General features: G+C 45.4%; 1 protein-coding gene across 5 annotated transcripts in view; it reads left to right on the top strand.

Moving 5' to 3' along the window:
- Positions 1 to 112: 112 nt before the first annotated feature.
- ARHGAP35 (Rho GTPase activating protein 35) overlaps positions 113 to 23,865 on the top strand; it is a 140,897-nt gene continuing 117,144 nt past the window's right edge. For 2 of the 5 annotated variants that reach the window (XM_058425826.1, XM_058425825.1), the window contains exon 1: positions 113 to 267. The gene's annotated coding sequence lies outside the window, so the exon portion shown is untranslated. The remainder of the gene's footprint in view (positions 268 to 23,865) is intronic. The other 3 variants (XM_058425824.1, XM_032169368.2, XM_058425823.1) reach the window with 3 other exon arrangements.

The following is a 23,865-nucleotide window of genomic DNA, read 5'->3' as shown; positions in this document are numbered from 1 at the left end:
GCCCTCCCCCTGGTTCCCGCCCCTCCCCCCTTCCCCTCCCCGCCCCCCGCCCCGAGGGAGAGCCGCGGCGCGGCGGCAGGAGGAGGTGGAGGAGGCGGAGGAGGGAACCCGCGAGGGAGGGTCCGCCCGGCCCCCCACCGCCGGAGCCGCCGCCGCCGCCGCCGCCTCAGCCGCCGCTGGACTAGGAGCAGGGGAACATGGCGCCGGGGCCCCCGTCGTTGCTGCCGGGATCTTGGAGGCCGGGGCCGCGCTGAGGGCGCCCAGCTGGTGAGTGCGCGAGCTCTCGGGTCCCGGTCGGCGAGGCCGGGCACCGCCCCGCTGCAGGGTCCAGGGGGAGGCGGGGACGGCGGGGCCCGGAGCCCGCGAACAATGGAGGAGCTGGAGGGGGAGGGGAGGAGCGGCCCCCCCCAGCCCCCCGGGCCCCGCCGTCCCCGTCGCTTCGCGCGTCGGCCCGGCCCGTGGGGCCCTCCTGCCCTTTGGACCTGCCCCTGCCCGCCCCAGCCCTGCTGTCCCCGCCGCCCCCATCCCCGACCCGTTGGGATCTCCGTGTCTGCCTTGGAGCCTCCCCGACTTCAGCCAACCGGCTCCCAATTCTGCGCCCCCCTTCCCCCTTCCACCCCTCCATAATGCCCTTCGCTCCTCCCGGGCTCTGCAGTGCTCCGGGACCCATCTTCTCCTCATTGACCATTCTGCATCTCTTAATTGTGGCTCCCACTTTTGAGATCCGTGACCCTTCTCCCTCTTCTCGATTCTGCTCCCACCACCCCTCAGATCTGTCCTCGGCCCCTTCTTTGACCTACCTGCTGTGCTATTATTCCTGTCTCAGAATCTGTTGCACACTGGGAGCTGTCCCTTTAGGACCTGCGGTTCCAACCCTTTGGAGATCCATCTGAGACCCCTGTTCGACCAGGCACTGCTGCCCCAGGTCTCCCCCTTGGACTTAATCCCGTTCCCTCGTGGGCCCTACTACCCGCATTTCTGTCTGCCCTCTCACAGAGCCTGCTGCACCCCGGGATGCCCCTCGGCTGGCTTTCTGACCCTTCTGTGCCCCAGCTCATTCCCCTGATCCCCTCGGACTTGGCTGCACCATGCTTGCCTCTTCCCCTTCTCAGCTCTTGTTCCCGTTTGCCATTCAGACCCTTTCCTCTCTTCCAGACCTTTCTGCCTCTCAGGTCTGCCCCTTGCCCGACCTCAGATCTTGCTGCGCTCCCCTCACCTGCTTACTTCTGACTCTGCCTTCCCAGGAAGCAGCCTCCTCCCCCTTCTCTGACTCTGCAGGTCTCCCATTTTTGCTATTCACTTAAATGATGTATCCCTAACTCAGACTGCCTTCAGTTTCAGCCCGTGTTCTCTTGGAGGTTTCGTCTCTTCCTCACCTCCTTTTTGGCACTCCTCTGAGCTACTGCGTTCATTTGCTTCTCCTTTCTTTGGCCTGTCTCTCCTTCAGTTCTCTGCCTAAAAACTGCTTCCTGTCCCCTCTTTGCTCCAATTCCTCTCCTCCCCGTTTTAGCCCTTAGACATGCCCTTTAACCTCACTATACCTCTGATACCTCACGGGCTGGTCACCCATCCCCTTCCTGTTATGCGTCTCACAGACCTGCCCCTAGATCCATTTTGTACCTACACTTTCTCCTCGTTTTTTTCAATTCTGTCCCATCCTCTTTATTTAGTGTTTCCCTCCCCAGCTCGGCTCCTTCGGAGCTGTCCACTTGCCCGCATATTTTTAGACCGGTTTTTAACGTCTGTATTGCCGTCTTCTCTTGGAGCGGTCCTTTAACCCTGGAGTTCTTGTCACTGTGTCTCCTCTCTGTTCCCTCCCGAATCTTAAGTTTTCCACATGACGTTCTCTTCCCCCCACCATTTTGATTCAGCCCTCACCCTTCACTCTGCTTTATTTGCCCACCCTCCACTGTTCTGCCTCTTGTTTTCTTTTGGAGTTCTCACTCCAATTTTGACATTAAGATGTCTTCTTAATCATTCTTTCCTATGTATTCCCCCCTACCTTCCTCTTGGAGCTGCCTCAGTGCTGTGATAGATTATCACTCCCCTTTGATATCCCTCTCCCAATTCTGTTCCTCTTGGACTTGTTTCCTTCCTCACCCTTTTTTTTCTTTCCCCTTGTATCCTGCCAGGCTCCTTCTCTTCCCATTTAGTTCCTATCAGACCTGCCCCTCGCAGCTCACCACCCGTGGCTCACCCATTCCCCATTGAGCACTTCCCTTTCAGGCATGTCTTTCTCTGTTCTCCATCCCTCTGCTGCAGAGGCAAAGGGACTGGATTGTGCCTTAGGCTCTCCAGTCTCTGAGACTGCAGATTCTCTCTCTGCGCCCTAACCCTGAGGGTTCTCTCCCCAGGGATCCTGAGAGATCTGGGTAAGTAGGTGGGGGTTCGTTGATTGTTACTGCTTTCTGGAGTCTGGGAGTGTCTCCCCCATTTCCCCTACTTCCACTAGGTTAGTAGTGTGGGGGGAGGTAGAGCTCTTTCCATTGCCCCATTTTCTTTCCTCTCCTGTTTGCTCTCTCCCTTCCGATCTCTGGGCTTTGCAGCTTTGTATCCTTTGGAAAAGGGGATTGCAGCTGCTCATAGATCTTTATTCTCTTTCTCATTTTCCCTCCTTCCTTCTTTGAGCCATTGCATAGAGTACCCTCTCTCCCCTTCCACCTCTAAGCCAGCACCCCTAGGAGTGTCCTTCCCCTCCACCCCCCCCAGCTGACAAGTTATTTCGTTTTACCTCTAGCTGGGGAAATGCCAGTTCTCAAATTCTCCCGATCCCACCGGGGGTTATGGCCACACTTGGACCTAGGGAAGCTACAGTATTTTCCCTAATGGCCTCTGGTTTGCAGTGTGACCTTGGGGGAGGGGATGGGGAAGGTGGGCTTATTTCTTTTTCACCTTTGCCTGGGGAAAGGCTCCAGCTTCCTGGTCTTCAAAATGGTGAGGGCTTGGGTTTGGAAAGCACTTTGCGGTTGTTTGTTGAAAGAGAGTGCCAAGTGTCACTCAGATTTCTGCCCTCTGGTATTGCAGGCACTCCCTGCCACAGGAGCTGAGTGCCTCTGGGCAGATCCATGCTAGATTCTGGGGCTCATTGCCGTACAAGGGGTGTGTGGGTGGGCCCTGACATTCCTTAAGCTTTTTGAGTGACCTGATTGGGTAGAGTTAGAAAGGGGTGCCAGGAACTGGCGGATGTGATTGGATTTTTAGTCTTATTATCTGAGAAATGCATCTTAGCTACCATTCCTGAGCTATTTTCTTTAATGACTGTATGGTTGTGGGGGGTATTTAGGAAGTTCATTCAGGGGTAGAGGTGGTTTTTACAGAAAATCTATCCAACCATTTTCCTTCCTTAACTTGGGAAAGGGGATCTTTTGCATGTTCTAGGTTTATTTATTTCTTAAGTAAATCAAAAGCCTGATTTTTTTCCCTGCTGTGGCCTAGGGCAATTGTATATTAAAGTAGCCATCCAACTGTGAAGGAGCATTTACTGGAAGGACTTTCTTAACTGAGCTATGATAAAACTTTGTTTATTTTAGTACTTATTTAGAAATAATTCTGTGTGGACACATTTGAAATAAAAACATTCACTGTCATCTACAGAGTTGGACCATTCATCAAATATTAGGGCATTTGTATATGAGACAGTGAAGAGGGCTAATAGTAGATCTGTATGGTCCCTTGAACTTTTTAAAATTTTCTGACAGAATCTGGTAATTTTAATGATCTATGTATGGCATGGGTTTTCACCATTATTGACTTAAAGATTTTTGGTTCATTTCTGTTGGTGAATTTTTAGCCTTGTGTGTCATGATTAATTTTCTGAATTTATCTTAGAGTTTGTGTTATCCATGTTGGTATCTATAGTTGTTTTGTTTTTTATTAATATGGAAGTGACAGATAATTAAGAATAAAAACAACTATGTATGCAGTACTGCTTAAATGTGTGTCCCAGAGTTTTAATATCATTGGCAGCATGAAAAGGTCCTGCATGCCAAAAGCCTAAGTTTACATTATAGGGAGAGAGGAAACACTGAATAAAGAGCTGATTTTTCCACCTTGACTGGTAACCGATGTTCTTAAAGACTGTCACATTTCTCTGAGGCTAGCAGAGGCCCTAACTCCAGCATTGACATTTGCTTTGATGATGGAATTGGATGCCACAGAAATGTGAGGTGGTAGCCTTGGCCTTCTGGCACAGTTAATATGCCATTTGGAGTTGGGGGGCTGGAGCAGGAGATGGCGGTAGACAACTGCTTTCAATGTAGTAACATGTTTTCAAGGGCTCTTGCCCTGCCTAGAAAATCTTTGTAAAGACTTAAAAACTAATCTGATCAAAGTTCCTCATTTAAGTTATCTTGTTTTCAACTAACCTTTCTTTGGCTGTGCCCCCTGCCCACCCTTTTACCTGCCTGCCATTTTCCTTGGCATGATGAAGGTTGACGCATTTAGGACAGTGACAAATCAGAAAATACTCATTCTTCTTGATCCAGAAGAGAAGAAGTTGAAAGAAGTTGTCGGTGTGCAGATTCATGGGCAGATCCATGGACCTGATGGTGACTTTTGGCAAAGGACACAGCCTGGGAAGGGTGGGGGCTGCACAGGTGACAGTAAACCATAGCCTAATAGATGTTTGGTGAGTCTGCATGTGAGGAGGTGAGGCGTCAGGTCAATATAGTTGGAGATTGAAAAGGTCGGAGTGGTTGTTCGTCTCCATCTAGTCTGTTCTGCTTCCCATCTTTGGTCCACTGTGGTCTCCTGAGAGGTGTTAGGCCTCTTGCAGGGTCTTCCTGTGATCTGCTATGACTATTGTCAGTCACCACTTGGCAATCTAAATGTCTTGATTTACACAGTAATCGTGACTTTTTTTTTGAGATGGAGTTTCCCTCTTGTTGTCCAGGCTGGAGTGCAATGGCAGAATCTCAGCTCACTACAACCTCTGCTTCCTGGGTTCAAGCGATTCTCCTGTGTCAGCCTCCCGAGTAGCTGGGATTACAGGCATGTGCCACCACGCCAGGTTAATTTTTGTATTTTTAGTAGAGATGGGGTTTCACCATGTTGGCCAGGCTGGTCTTGAACTCCTGACCTCAAGTGATCCACCTGCCTCGGCCTCCCAAAGTGCAGGGATTACAGGCATGAGCCACCGTGCCTGGCCTGTTTTTCCCTTTTTTAAAAAATCTTTTGTTATTCGTCACAGCACTATCCATGATGTCCAGTTGGTAAGATTTCTTTTTCACGATCTATAAAATAGGTAAAATTGAGATTCTTTGCATGAAGAGAGAAGGTGACTAGCAGAAATACCTCCTTTGACACCTTGCGTTCATTGGAACTCAGTGTGAAAATCAGTGCCTAGTCTAGCCTTCTCATTTACAGATGGAGGAGTGGAAGGCTGGCATAGGGCATTGTGACAGGCTTCCTGCCACATCAGAAAAGTACTGGATTTATGTAAGGGCAGTGACCTGCCTTCTGATCTAGGCCTTGTCCTAATTAGTTGGGACCTTGAACAAATTGCTTTACCTCTCTGGGCTTCACCTTCCTAGTCTGAAGCCTGGTGTGCTGTCCAGGTCTGATTGTAGATTCTTGTTTTCCTGGGTCACTTACCAAGTTAGAGCTGGAGCTTAGGACTAAGCTCCTGTTGCTACTCTTTGATTCCTCCCTCACCTGCCAATCCCCAACTGCCTGTCATCAAGTCCCGTAACCCAGAGTCTGCGTAGGGGGCTCTTTCCCTGGGAGATGCAGTAAAATGAACTGGATTACCCTTGTTGTATACTTTTTCAGATATAAAATAAACACTGCCTGTTTTTCAACCATTCACATGGAAATTATAATTTAGGGGGATGGGGTTATCCAGATTATATTAGCTACATAACTAAAACCATATACCTCTTTTAAAAACAATATGGAATTTTTCAAGCTGAGTCATTGTTGACCTAGGCTCTCAAACAGCAATGGTCTGAACAGCACTTGTATTGCTGGCATTAAGAAATGCAAACAAATAATTCATGTTCATCTTCCCGAAAGTTTCTTTCTGTTTAACTTTTGATCCAGTGCTTTATCAGGCTTCATCTATGAAGAATTCTTAAAGATAACTTTTGGCATCTGTCAATCTAATTTTCATTTATTTGCTTCTCTGATATTGAGAAATGCCATTAAGTTGATATATTAGCAGAGAACCAGATACTTTCAGCCATGAAGTATCATTACAGGAAAGTAATATTTATTTTAGTTGAAAATAGCCAGACTTGCCTATCTCTCTCATCTTCCTTAATTGAAATGAACATTTTCTTTTTATGCACTTTGCAGCAGTTGTGACTGTTGTATTATAGATCTGCAGGTATTTCCTGCCTCTTTTGCTCTCCTGATATCTCTGCATTCTTACTTGGATGATGTCCTCATCCTGGCCACTGTAGTAAACTGGTAATTGAATTTGGACAATTGAGAGGCAGCTTCCTATGATGTAAAGAACGTCGAAGAAACCTGGGTCCTAGCCCTAGTCCTGCCATTTACTAGCTGTGTGACTAGCCAAATCATTTTCATTTCTCTAGACTACAGTTCCTTCAGTTGAAAAATGAAGGGATTATACTAGTTGCTTCGCATTCTGCCTTATTTTGTGGCTAATAATACTTGATTGTCATCTCTCTCTCTAGATAGACAGTAAACTCCTGAGGATGAGGAGCCTCTTATATTATCTTTGATTTCCCACCACACCTAGCAAAATACCTTGTACTTGGTAGGCCCCCATTGTATCCATGTTGATAGAAGATAAACAGGTGCTAAAGTTTTTGTTTGTTTGTTTTGTTTTGTTTTGAGATGTTTGTACCAACTGTAATGGCCATTTGCAAGCTTTAAATGCTTAGAGGGCATGCTCTCCTCATCAGCCTTTTTTTTTTCTTTTTTTGAAACGGAATCTCGCTCTATCGCCCAGGGTGGAGTGCAGTGGCGAGATCTCAGCTCACTGCAACCTCCGCCTCCTGGATTCCAGCGATTCTCGTGCCTCGGCCTCCCGAGTAGCTGGGATTACGGCGCACGCCCACCATGCCCATCTAGTTTTTATATTTTTAGTAGAGACGGGGTTTTGCCATGTTGGCCAGCCTGGTCTCGAACTCCTGACCTCAGATCATCCACCTGCCTCGGCCTCCCGGAGAGCTGGGATTACAGGTGTGAGCCACCGCACCTGGCTCTGGCCCAGCATACTTTAATCTGCATACTTGCTGCATTGTAAATTTCTTGATCATGATGACACAGTTAATAAGTAGTAAGTCAGTGTGAAGAATCCAGATCTGATTTCAAAATTTGTTTATTTTATTAGGCTACACTGCCTCTCTGGGTATAAGAATAAGCATAGTTCATCACCTTAAGGAATTTATAGTCAGTTGTTAACAATTAACTATATAGTGTGAAGGGAAGTAAATGTTGAATAGACTATTCTGATTAATGTCTGGCTCCTTGGGATGCGATCCTGTATTAATAGTCTTGAAGACTTTCATATTCAGAGATTTGAGCACACAGTAGGTTCCATATCACAGTATTTTGAAAAGAATCTACACCGCAAGTACCAGCTTGCCTTTTTAGCCAGCATATTTGGAAAAGTTGAGCATTTTATGTCTGACCTGAATTCAAACACAGGTGTAACAAAACTGTGTAAGTAAACTAGTCTAACAGGAAGAAGGTAGAGATGTTTGGTCATGTAATGACTCCTTAAATCTACATTTTTTTCAGCAAGTAGAAAAGTATTTGGGTAGCTACAAATTGAGAGATTTTCTTTAGGCAACTAAAAATATATACATAGAATATATACAACTACAGTTTGCCAATTTACAATTAAAAAATAAAAATTAAAAGAAACATACAGATAGAAATACTTCTCTTGAGTTATTTATGTGGAGCACACCATGATACTTTTTTTTTTTTTTTTTTTTTTGCGACGTAGTCTTGCTCTGTCACTCAGGCTGGAGCACAGTGGTGCCATCTCAGCTCACTGCAACCTCCACCTTCCAGGTTCAAGCGATTCTCCTGCTTCAGTCTCCCAAGTAGCTGGGATTACAGGTGCTTGCCACCACGCCTGGCTAGTTTTTTGTATTTTTGGCAGACACGGGTTTCACCATGTTGTCCAGGCTGGTCTTGAACCCCTGACCTCATGTGTCCATGTGCCTCGGCCTCCCAAAGTGCTGGGATTACAGGCCTGAGACTCCACATCCGGACATGATACTTTATTTAGTAACTTTTTGCATTTTAAAAAAATGTTAGTCTAAAAGTATGCTGGTTAGTTATAGCTAATAGCCTCCTGAGGTGTATATATATGGTTGGCCAAGCGTGGTGGCTCACGCCTGTAATCCCAGCACTTTGGAAGGCCAAGGTGGGCAGATCACCTAAACACCTAACCCCCAGAGGTAAAGGCTGCAGTGAGCCATGATCGCACCACTGCAGTCCTGCCTGGGTGATGGAGTGAGACCTTGTCTCAAGAAAAAAAATTATATGTGTATGTGTGTGTGTGTGTGTGTGTGTGTGTGTGTGTGTATTTGCATTGCATTGTGCTTTTTCCCCATTTTCATTTAAAAGAAAGGTCAAAACTGTGGCTTTATCTCTTGCAGCCTGCACTACTTAGGAATGAGACAAAGGAAAATGATTACCATTAATTGCCATGGGCAATTAAAAAGAGTTCTTTGTTCAGTAACAAATTGATTGTGTACAAATGAAAGTCAGCACTGCATTAATACAAGATTATTAGATTCTTGAAATCAGCATCTTCTGCTAGAGTAGCTTTCACTTCAAGGGAATTATTTCACTGGGAATAGGGTACCTAAATGATTGGTGATAAAATGTATCACTAGGTCTTTATTTTTCAGAAATGCCTGTTAACGTTATAGGTAGAGGCTAGTGGATGCTGCTTTTATGGTAACCTTTTTAATGGCCTGAAATCACTGTATACTTTTTTTTTTTTTTTTGAGATGGAGTCTTGCTTTGTCGCCCAGGCTGGAGTGCAGTGGCGCCATCTCGGCTCATTGCAAGCTCCACCTTCTGGGTTCACGTCATTCTCGTGCCTCAGCCACCCAAGTAGCTGGGACTACAGGCGCCCGCCACCATGCCCGGCTAATATTTTGTATTTTGTTTAGTAGAGATGGGGTTTCACCGTGTTAGCCAGGCTGGTCTCGAACTCCTAACCTGGTGATCCGCCCGCCTTGGCCTCCCAAAGTGCTGGGATTACAGGCGTGAGCTACCACGCCTGGCTTGAATACTTTTTTTAATGCTGTCAACGTATAAGAAATTTCTTCCTCTGGGCCGGGCACTGTGGCTCATGCCTGTAATCCCCAGCACTTTGGAAGGCTGAGGCGGGTGGATCACGAGGTCAGGAGATCAAGACCACCCTGGCTAATACAGTGAAATCCCATCTCTACTAACAATACAAAAAATTAGCTGGGTGTGGTGGTGGGTGCCTGTAGTCCCAGCTACTCCGGAGGCTGAGGCAGGAGAATGGTGTGAACCCAGAAGGCGGAGCTTGCAGTGAGCTGAGGTCGTGCCATTGCACTCCAGCCTGGGTGACAGAGCAAGACTCCCTCTCAAAGAAAAAAAAAAAAAGAAATTTCTTCCTCTGATTGGTCAGTCAACTGAGGAATGTAGATAAAACCTTTGATAAATGAGGAAGAAGAGAAGACTCCTGACTGCTGTGGAGTGGGTCTTGGCTGTTGGCATGTACCTAGTAGTAGCCACTCAACAACCATAAAGCCTTAAAAAATGGCAGCCTTAGCTAAAGTAGTTGTGATTTGATGTTATATATATGTACAAGTTGTGTATATTTTCTTGTGTACAAATCCCCTTTTAAGTTTTTTCTTAAAAAATTAAGGTATAATCTACATGTAGAAAAGTACATAAATCTTAAGTGTCCATTTCTGAATTTTTTGCATGTTGTACAAGCCCCTTTTTCATATGATGGAGCATAATTCCCTTTTCTACATAGTTCTTACTGAGCCGGAAATTATTTGAGAGTCTGTATATAAGGCACTTCAATTATTACTTTATATTTAATATACAAATGTGAACATGTAGGATGTTTCTAACTTTACCCATCTGGGCAGGGTCAAATACCTGATAAAGAATGGGATAACAGTGATTTCATTGTACAAATTATCACAAGTGTGAAAGCATTCTTTTAACAACAGATCTTTTCTACTCGTGTTGTTAATTCCAGATTATTTTGATCTCTGTTTCCTGGAAATTAAAAGAAAAGAGAGAGTGGTCACTGCTGATGAGAGTGAAATGGGACTGGTATTGAAATTACTATCAGGCCTATAAACTAGTGTGAACTTTCAGGGAAGTAGTTTAGCAATGTTTTATTTGTTTGTTTTTTTTTTTTGAGATGGAGTCTTGCTCTGTCACCCAGGCTAGAGTGCAGTGGCATGATCTCGGCTCACTGCAACCTCCACCTCCCAGGTTAAAGCAATTCTCCTGCCTCAGCCTCCCCAGTAGCTGAGATTACAGGTGCGTGCCACCACGCCCGGCTAATTTTTGTACTTTTAGTAGAGATGGGGTTTTGCCATGTTGGCCAGGCTGGTCTTGAACTCCTGACCTCATGTGATCCACCTGCCTTGGCCTCCCAAAGTGCTGGGATTACAGGTGTGAGTCATGGCACTCAGCCTGTTTTTTTGTTGTTGTTTTTTTGTTTTTTGTGTTTTTTTTTCTGAGAGAGAGTCTTGCTCTGTTGCTCAGGCTGGAGTGCAGTGGAGTGCAGTTGTGTAATCTTGGCTCACTGCAACCTCCGCCTCCCGGGTTCAAGGGATTCTCTTGCCTCAGCCTCCCAAGTAGCTGGGATTACAGGCGCCCACCACCATACCTAACTAATTTTTGTTACATATATATATATATATATTTTTTTTTTTTGAGTAGGTACGGGGTTTCACCATGTTGGCCAGGGTGTTCTCGAATTCCTGACCTCAAGTGATCTGCCCATCTTGGCCTCCCAGAGTGCTGGGATTACAGGTGTGAGCCACCATGCCCGCCCAGCAATGTTTTAAGAAACATACAATCTTTGATCTACTTATAAGAATCTATAGAGGGCTGGGTGCGGTGGCTCATGCCTGTAATCCCAGCACTTGGGGAGGCCTAGGCAGGCGGATCACTTGAGGTTGGGAGTTCGAGACCAGCTTGGCCAACATGGTGAAACCCTGTCCCTACTAAAAACACAAAAAATTAGCCAGGCATGGTGGCAGGTGCCTGTAATCCCAGCTACTCGGGAGGCTGAGGCAGGAGAATCGCTTGAACCCAGAAGACAGAGGTTGCAGTGAGCGCAGATTATGCCACTGCACTCCAGCATGGGTGACAGAGTGAGACTCTGCCTCACCAAAAAAAAAAAAGAATCTATAGGGACCAAGAAATAGAGATGTGAATCAAGATTGTATACAAAAGAGATGTTAACTATGTTAAGTATATGAATGTTTATAAATTAAAAAAAAAATCTAAATGTTTTAACCTTAGGGGAATGGTTTGCTTTATGGAAAGGTTATGGAGTCATTAAAAAAGTATGTTTTTGAGAATACTTGATGTGGGAAAGTGCACACAAAATAAAATTAAATGTGGGAAAAAAATAGGATATAGAACTATAAAAAGCATGAGTCCAGTTATTTTAAAATATATATGTGAAAAAGTGGAAGAAATGTGCTGAAGTGTTATTAGTTAACTCTGTGTTGTAGGATTATGGGTGATTAAAACTTTTTTTTTAATTTTCCCAAGCTTTCCACAATGATTTTACTGTTTCTGATTCAGGGAAAAGAAGATTAAACAAGTTTTTTGTTTTGTAGTGTGGTTGTATTGTGTTTGGTTTTTCTTATAAACATATGAAGGAAAAATTGAGCTGAAAAGCAAGAAATTCATGGTAAGATCTGTTGGACTCTAGTACCTTTGAAGGTAAGGCATTCACCCTTTCTTAGAGAATAATCAAATTAATTACTAATATTACCAAATAATAACAATGAACTGCTTATTACATACCAGAAGACTACGAAATGTTATCTCATATTCTCCTCACAGTAACCCTCTGGGGTAGGTGGTATTCTCACCTTCCAGATGGGGAACCGAGGTTGCAGAGAGGGGACTTGCTCAAGGCCACATGGCTAGTAGGTCCCCAAAGCAGTCTGGCCCAGAGTCTCTGCTCTCTATTGACTTCTCTGGCCAACTTTACAGTTTCCAGAATGCTTTTTTACACGCTTTCCAGAAAGTCTGGAAAGGACTTTACACTTTCCAGAATGTGCTTTTGCCCAGTGTGATCTCAGCCCAGAGATGAAGAGAATTCAAGTCTACTCCATGGTGGATAGAGCTGAACCCTTAGTTCTCTTTGAACAAGGTTCCCTTCTAACCCCTGAAGTGTGCTTGTTTTAAGAGAAAGGAGCCGGCCGGGCATGGTGGCTCACACTTGTAATCCTAGCACTTTGGGGGGCCGAGGTGGGCAGATCATTTGAGGTCAGGAGTTCGAAACTACCCTAGCCAACATGGTGAAACCCCCATCTCTACTAAAAATACAACTACAAAAAAAAATTAACCCAGGCTTGGCGGCGGTCACCTGTAATCCTGCTACTTGAGAGGCCGAGGCAGGAGAATTGCTAGAACCCAGGAGGTGGAGGTTGCAGTGAGCTGAGATCGCGCCACTGCACCCCACCTGGCTGACAGCGAGACTCTTAAAAAAAAAAAAAAAGCCATGGATCAAAGTCAGGAATGCCTATAAAATTAGTAATGTGTTCCCTTTTATGGGCCAAAAACATCATTTTAATAAGATTTAATTTTATTTAAGCTTTTTTTTTTCTTTTTTGAGATGGAGTTTTGCTCTTGTTGCCCAGGCTGGCGTGCAATGGCACGATCTCGGCTCACTGCAACCTCCGCCTCCCGGGTACACGCCATTCTCTGGCCTCAGCCTCCCGAGTAGCTGGGATTACAGGCATGCGCCACCACCCTGGGCTAATTTTGTATTTTTAGTAGAGACGGGGTTTCCCCATGTTAGTGAGGCTGGTCTCAAACTCCTGACCTCGGGTGATCCGCCCGCTTCAGCCTCCCAAGTGCTGGGATTACAGGCGTGAGCCACCTCGCCTGGCTAAGCTATTAATTAAATTTTTTTTTCCCAAAGTCCTATTTTGAAGTCCTGTCTATAATTAATTTTATTTAAATAATTTAGCAAAAGTTTGTTAAGCAGAAGAGGGAACAAACTAGTTCTTTGTAGTTCCAGAGGGTAGAGGTAGAGGTCTAGGTATCTACAAGGTTTAGAGTGCACAAAACATGCCTCCTCCTCCTCCTCTGGGAGAATTTATATGCCGTTTATAAAACAAAAGCAATTCTTCCCTTACAGGTAACACAAGGAACACACTGTTTCTTTACCAGAATGTAAAAAATTTAGAAGGCCAGTGGCCTGATTATTTTTCCTTGATGTTATCTTAAAGAATTATGTGTGACTAAGCATTTCAGTGCAAGAATGCATTGACTAGGAAGACAGATTTCGTCTTATTATGAGAAAGAACTTTTTTTTTTTTTGAGACAGAGTCTTGCGCTCTCACCCAGGCTGGAGTGCAGTGGCGCGATCTTCGGCTCACTGCAACCTCTGCCTCCTGGGTTCAAGCAATTCTCCTGCCTCAGCCTCCTGAGTAGATGGGATTACAGGTGTGAGCCACTGCACCCGGCCTCATTTTGTCTTGGATAAGCAATAATTTTAAAGTTTACCCCATTTGGTTTTATTGTTGTTTTTATTTAACAAGACGTCTACACATATATCTATTAAATATTTATTTACTGATCATTCTTTCTGTTGTCGGGGAGAGTAACAGATCTTCAATTCAAGGAGGTTGACGTTCAGACATCAGGAAGAAATTGCAAAATAAAGCGTTTTGGATCCTCTGTGAGATTTTTGTCTTTTGTTCCTCCATTTGTTCTGTGACATCACCTAGAACATGACCTGACAGGTCAGTAGGAGCTCAGTCTTCGTTGAATAAAGGTATGAGTTTCTGAATGAGAGAATCCTGGAATAGATGAAATCTGTCGCCTTTCAGTCTTCAGATTCTTGGGATTCCTCAAGCCATGTAGAGGAAAGAAGCTTTCCTATTGTTAGTTTTCATTTGCATCTTACCAACTTTGTGACTTAGGACAAGTCATTTATTAATCTGAGTTCTCCTGTCTATAAAATGGGCTTAAATACCTATTTTGCTTGCCACAGTCTTTTTATTTTTATTTTTTGAGAACTAAATGCCAAGAGTAAACATAATGCTAAAGTTGGTAACCTTTGAGTTTGCTGGAAGAATGAAAGAGAACAATTAGGTAATTAAAATGTTCAGGTAAGCAAGCATGTGAGAGTGCTGCAAAGGCGGCGTGATAAAATTTTGGATCCGTGGAGCAGCACATGCTATTGATGTGTTATCTCTTGGTCTTTGTACAACTCGTAATTTGCCCCCAGGTAGCAGATAGTGTGAAGGTCTTATCAGAAAGTGTCTCATACACCTAAATGTTAACACCAGGTCATAGGCCAAATAGCAGTTGTCCACATTTGTTGAGGCCTTCGTTACTCTTTTTCTCATCATGACACATGGCCTAGGTTTGAGTCCCAGTCCCACCTCTTACCTGCTCTGCACCCTCCGACACGGCCCTTTAAACTCTTGGTGCCTTAGGCACGTCGTCTTAAAAAGGAGAATATAGTAGTGTTTACTCATAGGGTAACTGTGCTGGTTAATATGCTTACTATATGTCATTATTAGTGCTGCACTACCTGGGCCTGTCTTTTTTTTTTTTTTTTTAATTTTTTTTTGAGACAGGATCTCACCCACGCTCCATGGAGTACAGTGGCACGATCACACCTTACTGCAGCCTTACCTTACAGGCTCAGTTATCTTGCTTCAGCCTCTGAGTAGCTGGGACCACAGGTGTATGCGTGCCACCAAGCCCAGCTAATTTTTTTTTTTAATTTTTTTTTTTCTTTTAAGATGGAGTCTCGCTCTGTTGCCCAGGCTGGAGTATAGTGGTACAATCTCAGCTCATTGCAACCTCTGTCTCCCAGTTCAAGTGATTCTACTGCCTCAGCCTCCCAAGTAGCTGGGACTACAGGCACCCACCACCACACCCGGCTAATTTTTGTATTTTTAGTAGAGACGGGGTTTCACCATATTGGCCAGGCTGGTCTTGAACTCCTGACCTCATGATTTGCCCGCCTCGGCCTCCCAAATGCTGGGATTACAGGCATGAGCCACCATGCCCAGCCTAAGTGTTTTTATTTTTCATAGAGATGGGGACTCGCTGTGTTGCCCAGGCTGGTCTTGAACTCTAGACTCAAGCCTCCCTTTTCAGCCTCCCAAAGTGCTGGGATTACAGGTATGAGCATGTGGCTGGACTTGGCTTTAAGAGACCAGCTAAAGAATATAGTGGTAGGAAAATAAATACAGGCATAACTCAGAGATAGTGTGGGATTAGTTCCAGACTACTGCAATAAAGCATATATGGCAATAAAGCCAGTCACACGAATTTTTTGGTTTCCCAGTGCATATAAAAGTTATGTTTTGGGCGGGCGCAGTGGCTCATGCCTGTAATCCCAGCACTTTGGGAGGCCGAGGCGGGCAGATCACCTCAGGTTGGGAGTTCGAGACTAGCCTGACCAACATAGAGAAACCCCATCTCTACTAAAAATACAAAATTAGGCATGGTGGTGCGTGCCTGTAATCCCAGCTACTCAGGAGGCTGAGGCAGGAGAATCGCTTGAAACCAGGAGGCAGATGTTGCAGTGAGCTGAGATCACGCCATCACACTCCAGCCTGGGTAACGAGCAAAACCCTGCCTCAAAAAAAAAAAAAAAAGTTATGTTTTGGCTGGGCGCAGTGGGTCATGCCTATAATCCCAGCACTTTGGGAGGCGGAGGTGGGTAGATCACCTAAGGTCAGGAGTTCGAGACCAGCCTGGCCAAAGTGGTGAAACCCCGTCTCTACTAAAAATAGAAAAACTAGCCGGGTGTGGTGGTGGGCACCTGTAATCCCAGCTACTCAGGAGGCTGAGGCAGGAGAATCACTTGAACCTGGGAGGTGGAGGTTGCAGTGAGCCGAGATCACGCCATTGCACTGCAGCCTGAGCAAAAAGAGCAAGACTCTTATCTCAGAAAATAATAAAAATTAAAAAATAAGTTATCTTTACGCCATACTGTAGTCTAAGTGTGCAGTAGCATTATGTCTTTAAAAAGGTATATACCTTAATTTAAAAATACCTTTTTAAAAATCTAATTAATTTTATTAATTTTTTTTTGGAGGGGGGACAGTTTCGCTCTTGTTGCCCAGGCTGGAGTTCAGCGGCGCCATCTCAGCTCACTGCAACCTCTGCCTCCTGGGTTCAGGCAATCCTCCTGCCTCAGCCTCCCAAGTAGCTGGGATTACAGGCGCCTGCCACCACGCCTGGCTAATTTTTTGAATTTTTAGTAGAGACGGGGTTTCATCATGTTGGCCAAGCTGGTCTCGAACTCCTGACCTCAGGTGATCCACCCGCCTCGGCCTCCCAAAGTACTGGGATTACAGGCGTTAGCCACCGCTCCTGGCTTAAATTTTTTTATTTTTTAAGTTTTTTTTTTGAGACAGAGTCTTCCTTTGTTGCCCAGGCTAGAGAGTATAGTGGTGCAATCTTAGCTCACTGCAGCCTCCACCTCCCAGATTTAAGCAAGTCTCTCTCAGCATCCTGAGTAGCTGGAACTACAGATGCGCACCACCACACTTAGCTAAATGTTTTGTATTTTTAGTAAAAACGGGGTTTCTCCACATTGACCAGGCTGGTCTCAAACTCCTGGCCTCAAGTGATCCACCCACCTCAGCTTCCTAAAGTGCTGGGATTACAGGTATGAGCTGTCGCGCCTGGCCTAATTTTTATTTTTTTGAGACAGACTCTTACTCTGTCACCTAGGCTGGGGTGCAGTGGTGCAGTCTCGGCTCACTGCAACGTCTGTCTCTCGGGTTCAAGCAATTCTTGTGCCTCAGCCTCTGGAGTAGCTGAGTCTAGAGATGCGCACACTACCACGCTTGGCTAATTTTTGTATTTTTCATAGAGATGGGGTTTCGCCATGTTGGCCAGGGTGCTCGCAAACTCCTAGCCTCAAGTGATCTGCCCACCTCGGCCTCTGGAAGTGCTGGGTTTATAGGCGGGAGCCACTGTGCCCAGCTCCCCCAACTTCCTTTGTTTGTTTTGTTTTGTTTTGAGATGTCTCATTCTGTTGCCCAGCCTGGAGTGCAGTGGTGTGGTCACAGCTCACTGCAGCCTCAACCTCCTGGGCTCAAGTGATTCTCTGGACTCAGCCTCCTGTAAAAATACTTTATTGCTTAACAAATGCTAGTGATCATCTGAGCCTTTGGTGAATCATAACCTTTTTGCTAGTGGAGGGTCCTGCCTTGATGCTGATGGCTTCTGACTCGTCAGGGTGGTGGTTACTGAAGGTTGGGCTGGCTGTGACAGTTTGTTAAAATAAGGCAACACGGAAGTTTGCTACATTCACTGATTCTTCCTCTCATGAAAGATTTCTCTATAGCATGCAATGCTGTTTGATAGCATTTTATCCACAGTAGAACTTCTTTCAAAATTAGAGTCAATCCTCTGAAACCCTGCTGCTACTTTATCAGCTAAGCTATGTAATACTCTGAATCCTTTGTTGTCATTTCTGCAGTGTTCATAGCATCCTCACCAGGAGTAGATTCCATCTTAAAAAATTGCTGAGCGGGCCAGGCACGGTGGCTCACGCCAGTAATCCCAGCTCTTTGGAAGGCCGAGGTGACCTCATCTGAGGTCAGGAGTTGGAGACCAGCCTGGCCAACATGAAGAAACTGTGTCTCTACTAAAAATACAAAAATGGCCAGGTGCGGTGGCTCACACCTATAATCCCAGCACTTTGGGAGGCCAAGGCAGGTGGATCACGAGTTCAGGAGGTAGAGACCATCCTGGCTAACATGGTGAAGCCCCATCTCTACTAAAAATACAAAAATTAGCCGAGCGTGGTGACATGTGCCTGTAATCCCAGGTACTCAGGAGGCTGAGGCAGAAGAATTGATTGAACCCAGGAGGAAGAGGGTGCAGTGAGCCAAGATCACGCCACTGCATTCCAGCCAGGACAACAGAATGAGACTCCATCTCAAAATAAATAAATAAATAAAAATAAAAATACAAAAATCAGCCACGCCTGGTGGTGAGCACCTGTAGTCCCAGCTACTCAGGAGGCTGAGGCAGGAGAATCGCTTAAACCCGGGAGGCTGAGGTTACAGTGAGCTGAGATTGCACCATTGCACTCCAGCCTGGGTGGCAGAACCAGACTCTGTCTCAAAAAAAAAAAAAAAAAAAAAATCACTGGGCGTAGTGGCCAACCCCTGTGACCCCAGCACTTTGAGAGGCCGAGGCAGATGGATAACTTGAGGCCAGAAGTTAGGGACCAGCCTGGCCAACATGGTAAAACCTCATATCTACTAAGAATACACAAATTAGCCAGGCATGGTGGTACATGCCTGTAATCCCAGCAACTCGGGAGGTTGAGGCATGAGAACTGCCTGAACCCTGGAGGCGGAGGTTGCGGTGAGCTATCGCGCCACTGCACTCCAGCCTGGGTGATGAGGCAAGACACTGTCTCAATAAATAAATAAATAAATCACTTTCTTTGCTCACCAATAAGAAGCAATTCCTAGCTGGGCATGTGACTCACGCCTGTAATCCCAACACTTTGGGAGGCTGAGGCGGGTGGGTCACCTGAGATCAGGAGTTCGACACTAGCCTGGCCAACATGGAGAAACCCCCTCTCTACTAAAAATACAAAATTTGCCGAGCGTGGTGGTGCATGCCTGTAATCCCAGCTACTCGGGAGGCTGAGGCAGGAGAATCGCTTGAATCCAGGAGGTGGAAGTTGCAGTGAGCTGAGATCGCACAATTGTACTCCATCCTGGGCAACAAGATTGAAACTCCGTCTCAAAAAAAAAGAAGCAATTCCTCATCTCTTCAGGTTTTATTATGAGATTGCAACAATTCTGTCACATCTTCAAACTCCATTTCTAATTGTAGTTCACTTTCTACCACATCTGTGGTGACTTTATTCAGTGAAGTCTTGAACTTCTCAAAGCAGTCTGTGAGGGTTAGAATCAACTTCTTCCAAATTCCTGTTAATGTTGATATTGTGAGCTCTCTCATGAATCACAAATCATCTTTTTATTTTATTTTATTTTTATTTTTTTTAAGAGATGAGGTCTTGCTCTGTCACCCAGGCTGGAATGCAGTAGTGTGATCATAGCTACTGCAACTTTGAACTCCTGGGCTCAAGGGATCCTCCTGCCTCAGCCTACTGAGTACCTGAGACTACAGGCATATGCTGCCATGCTGGACTAATTTTTTTTTTTTTTTTTTAAAGAGATGAAGTCTTACTACATTGCCTGGGTTGGTCTTGAACTCCTGGCCTGAAGGGATCCTCCTGCCTCGGCCTCTCAAATGAATGTTCTTTTTTTTTTTTTTTTTTTTTTTTGAGATGGAGTCTCACTCTGTCACTCAGGCTGGAGTGCAGTGGCACGATCTCAGCTCACCACAATCTCCGCCTCCTGGGTTCAAGCAGTTCTCTGGCCTCAGCCTCCCGAGTAGCTGGGATTACAGGCACATGCCACCACGCCCAGCTAATTTTTGTATTTCGAGTAGAGATGGGGTTTCACCATGTTAGCCAGGCTGGTCTTGAACTCCTGACATCGTGATCCACCCACCTCGGCCTCCCAAAGTGCAGGGATTACAGGCGTGAGCCGCTGCACCCAGCTCAAGTGAATGTTCTTAATGGGATCATAGGATCTAGAATGGTGAATCCTTTTCAGAAGGGGGACTTTGCCCAGATCCATCAAAGGATGGCAATGTTGCCTTACGAAATGTTTTATTTATGGCAATGTTGCCTTACGAAATGTGTTTCTTAGGGAATAAGACTTGAAAGTCTAAATTACTCCTGGATACATGGGCTGCAGAATGGATGCTGTGTTAGCAGGCATGAAAACAACATTAATCTTGTACATCTCCATCAGAGCTTTTGGATGACTAGGTGCCTTGTCAATGAGCAGTAATATTTTGAGGAGAATCTTTTTTTGCAAGCAGTAGGTCTCAATGGTGGGCTTAAAAATATTCAGTAAACTATGCTGTAAACAGATGTGCTGTCATCTAAGCTTTGTTCCATTTATAGAGCACAGGTAGAATACAGTAAGCATGATTCCTAAGGCCTGTAGGATTTTCAGAATAGTAAATAAGCATTGGCTTCAATTTAAAAAGTTACTAGCTGCATTTGTCCCTAACAAGGGTCAGCCTGTCCTATGGAGCTTTGAAGCCAGCCATTGACTTCTCTCTAGCTGTAGAAGTCCTAGATGGCATCTTTTTCCAACATAAGGCTGTTTTGTCTATAGTAGCCACCTTCATCAAGGTGGGCTAGGTCTTCTAGATGACTTGCTGCAGCTTCTTCATCAGCACTTGCTGCCTCATCTTGCACATTTATGTTATGGAGGTGGCTACTTTCCTTAAACCTTGTTAACTAGTCTCTGTCAGCTTCTAACTTTTCTTCTGTAGCTTCCTTGCCTCTCTCAGCCCTATTGGATTGAAGAGAGTTAGGGCCTTGCTCTGGATTAGGTTTTGGTTTAAGGGAATGTTGTGGCTGGTTTGATCTTCTATCTAGACCACTCAAACTTTTTCTTTCTTTCCCTTTTTTTTTCGAGACGAGGTTTCACTCTGTCACCCAGGGTGGAATGCAGTGGCATGCTTATGGCTTACTGCAGCCTCAGCGCTTACTGCAGCCTCAGCCTCCCAGCCTCAAGCAGTCCTCCCACCTCAACCTCCCAGGTTGCTGGGATTGCAGGCATATGCCACCATCCCTGGCTAATTTTTATTTTATTTTTTGTAGAGACACGATCAGCCTATGTTGACCATGCTGGTCTCGAATTCCTGGCGTCAAGCAGTTGTCCCACCTTGGCCTCCCAAAGCACTAGGTTTATAGGCATGAGCCACTACACCCTGCCAAAACTTTCTCCATATCAGCAATAGGCTGTTTCACTTTATTTTATTTATTTATTTTTACATTTTACTTTAAGTTCTGGGATACATGTGCAGAACATGCAGGTTTGTTACATAGGTATACATGTGCCATGATGGTTTGCTGCACCTATCAACCTGTCATCTAGGTTTTAGGCCCCACATGCATTAGGTATTTGTCCTAATGCTCTCCCTTTCCTTGCTCCCCACCTCCCGACAGGCCCCTTTGTGTGATGTTCCCCTCCCTGTGTCCATATGTTCTCATTGTTCAGCTCCCACTTTTGAGTGAGAACATGTGGTGTTTGGTTTTCTGTTCCTGCGTTAGTTTGCTGAGAATGATGGCTTCCAGCTTCATCCATGTCCCTGCAAAGGACATGAACTCATTCTTTTTTATGGCTGTGGCTGTTTCACTTTCTTATCACTCGTGTGCTCACTGGAGCAGCACTTTTCATTTCTTTCAAGAACTTTTTCTTTGCTTTAGCAACGTGGCTGTTTGGCACAAGAGGCCCAGCTTTCAGCCCCTCTTGGCTTTTGACATGCTTTCTTCACTAGTCTTAATCATTTCTAGCTTTTGATTGAAAGCGAGGGACATGTGACTCCTCCTTTCACTTGAGTACTTAGAGTCCATTGTGGGATTATTAATTGGCCTAATTTCTTTTTTGTGAAACAGAGTCTTGCTCTGTTGCCCAGGTTGGAGTGCAGTGGCACGATCTTGGCTCACTGCAACCTCCGCCTCCCAGGTTCAAGCGATCCTCCTGCCTTAGCCCTACTAGTAGCTGGGATTACAGGCACGTGCCACCATGCCTGGCTGATTTTTGTATATATATATATATTTTTTTTTTTTAGTAGAGATAGGGTTTTGCCATGTTGGCCAGGCTCGTCTCGAACTCCTGACCTCAGGTGATCCACCCGCCCTCAGCCTCCCAAAGTGCTGGGATTACAGGCGTGAGCCACTGTGCCTGGCCAGTTGGCCTAATTTCAACATGGTTGTGTCTCAGAGAACAGGGACAGAGATGAGGAGCAGTTAGAACACATACAACATTTTTTCAACTCGCCGTCTTATATTGGTGCAGTTTATGGTGCCCCAAATCAATTGCAATATTAACAGCAAACATCACTACTCACAGATTACCATAATAGAATAATAATGGAAAAGTTTGAAATATTGCAAGAATTACCAAAATGTGACATCGAGACATGAAGTGAGCATATGCTGTTGGAAAAATGATGCTGATAGACTTGCTCAAGGCAGTGTTGCCAATGACCTTCGATTGAAAAAGCACATGCACACATAGTATCTGAAGTGCAGTAAAAGGAATGGCAATAAAACATAGTATGCTGGTCAGGTGCGGTGGCTCACTCTGTAATCCTAACACTTTGAGAGGACAAGGTGGGTGGATTGCCTGAGCTCAGGAGTTCGAGACCAGCCTGGGCAATATGGTGAAACCCCATCTCTACTAAAATACAAAAAATTCACCAGGCAAGGTGGTGCATTCCTGTAATCCTACCTACTTGGGAGGCTGAGGCGAGAGAATCTCTTGAATCTGGGAGGCGCAGGTTGCAGTGAGTCAAGGTTGCGCCAGTGCACTCCAGCCTGGGTGACAGAGCAAGACTCCATCTCAAAAAAACACAGTATGCCTATACGAGTTTACTAGTTTTTAGTTTTGTCAAGGAGAGCATTTAAAAAAGAAAAATTATTCCCACCATTATTTCATAAAAAGTACGATCTAGGCTGGCCATGGTGGCTCACATCTGTAATCCCAACACTTTTGGAAGCTGAGGCAGGAGGACTGCTTGAGCCCAGGAGTTGGAGGCTGCAGTGAGCAATGATTGTGCCAACTACACTCCAGCCTGGGCAACAAAAACAACAACAAAAAGGATCTAACCAGAATAAAAGATACCCCTTACCCAGGAAACTAGCTGCCTTATAGGGACATATGTAGGTATATGCTTATAATTCTCATTTTATTTTATTTTATTTATTTTTTTTTTTTTTTGAGGCGGAGTCTCGCTTTCTTGCCCAGGCTGGAGTGCAGTGGCACAATCTCCGCTCACTGCAAGCTCCGCCTCCTGGGTTCACGCCATTTTCTCCTGCCTCAGCCTTCCGAGTAGCTGGGACCACAGGCACCCGCCACCACGCCCAGCTAGTTTTTTGTATTTTTAGTAGAGACGGGGTTTCATTGTGTTAGCCAGGATGGTCTCGATCTCCTGACCTCGTGATCCGCCCGCCTCGGCCTCCCAAAGTGCTGGGATTACAGGCGTGAGCCACCGCGCCCGGCCATAATTCTCATTTTAAACATAAACTGAGGAAAGCTGCCACAGGCCAGCTATTTAACTTTTTGAGGCCTTAGTTTTCTCATCTATAAAAGGATGATATCCTTTTTTTTTTTTTTTTTTTCCTTTTGAGATAGGATCTCTTGTCCAGACTGGAGTGCAGTGGCATGCTCACAGCTCACTGCAGCCTCAACCTCCTGGGCTCAGATGATCCATCTCAGTGTCCCTAGTAGCTAGGACTACAGGCATGTGCCACCATGTCTGGCTAACTTTTGTATTTTTTTTTAGAGATGGAGTTTTGCCATGTTGCCCCAGCTGGTCTTGAACTCCTGGGCTCAAGCAATTCCCCTGCCTAGCCTCCCAAATTACTAAGATTACAGGTTTAAGGGGTAGAGTGCAGTGGCATGATCATGGCTTGCTACAGCCTCGACTTTTTGGGCTCAAATGATCCTCCTGCCTCAGCTGAGACTACAGGTGTGCACCCACCATGCCTGGCTACTCTTTAAAATTTTTAGTAGAGATGAGATCTTGCTATGTTGCCCAGGCTGGTCTCAAACCCCTAGCCTCAAGTGATCCTCCTGCCTTGACCTCCCAACG

This window comes from Hylobates moloch, unplaced genomic scaffold (assembly GCF_009828535.3).
Source record: "Hylobates moloch isolate HMO894 unplaced genomic scaffold, HMol_V3 SCAFFOLD_12, whole genome shotgun sequence".
Classification (NCBI taxonomy): Eukaryota; Metazoa; Chordata; class Mammalia; order Primates; family Hylobatidae; genus Hylobates; species Hylobates moloch.
This window is presented reverse-complemented; position numbering and strand designations above follow the sequence as displayed.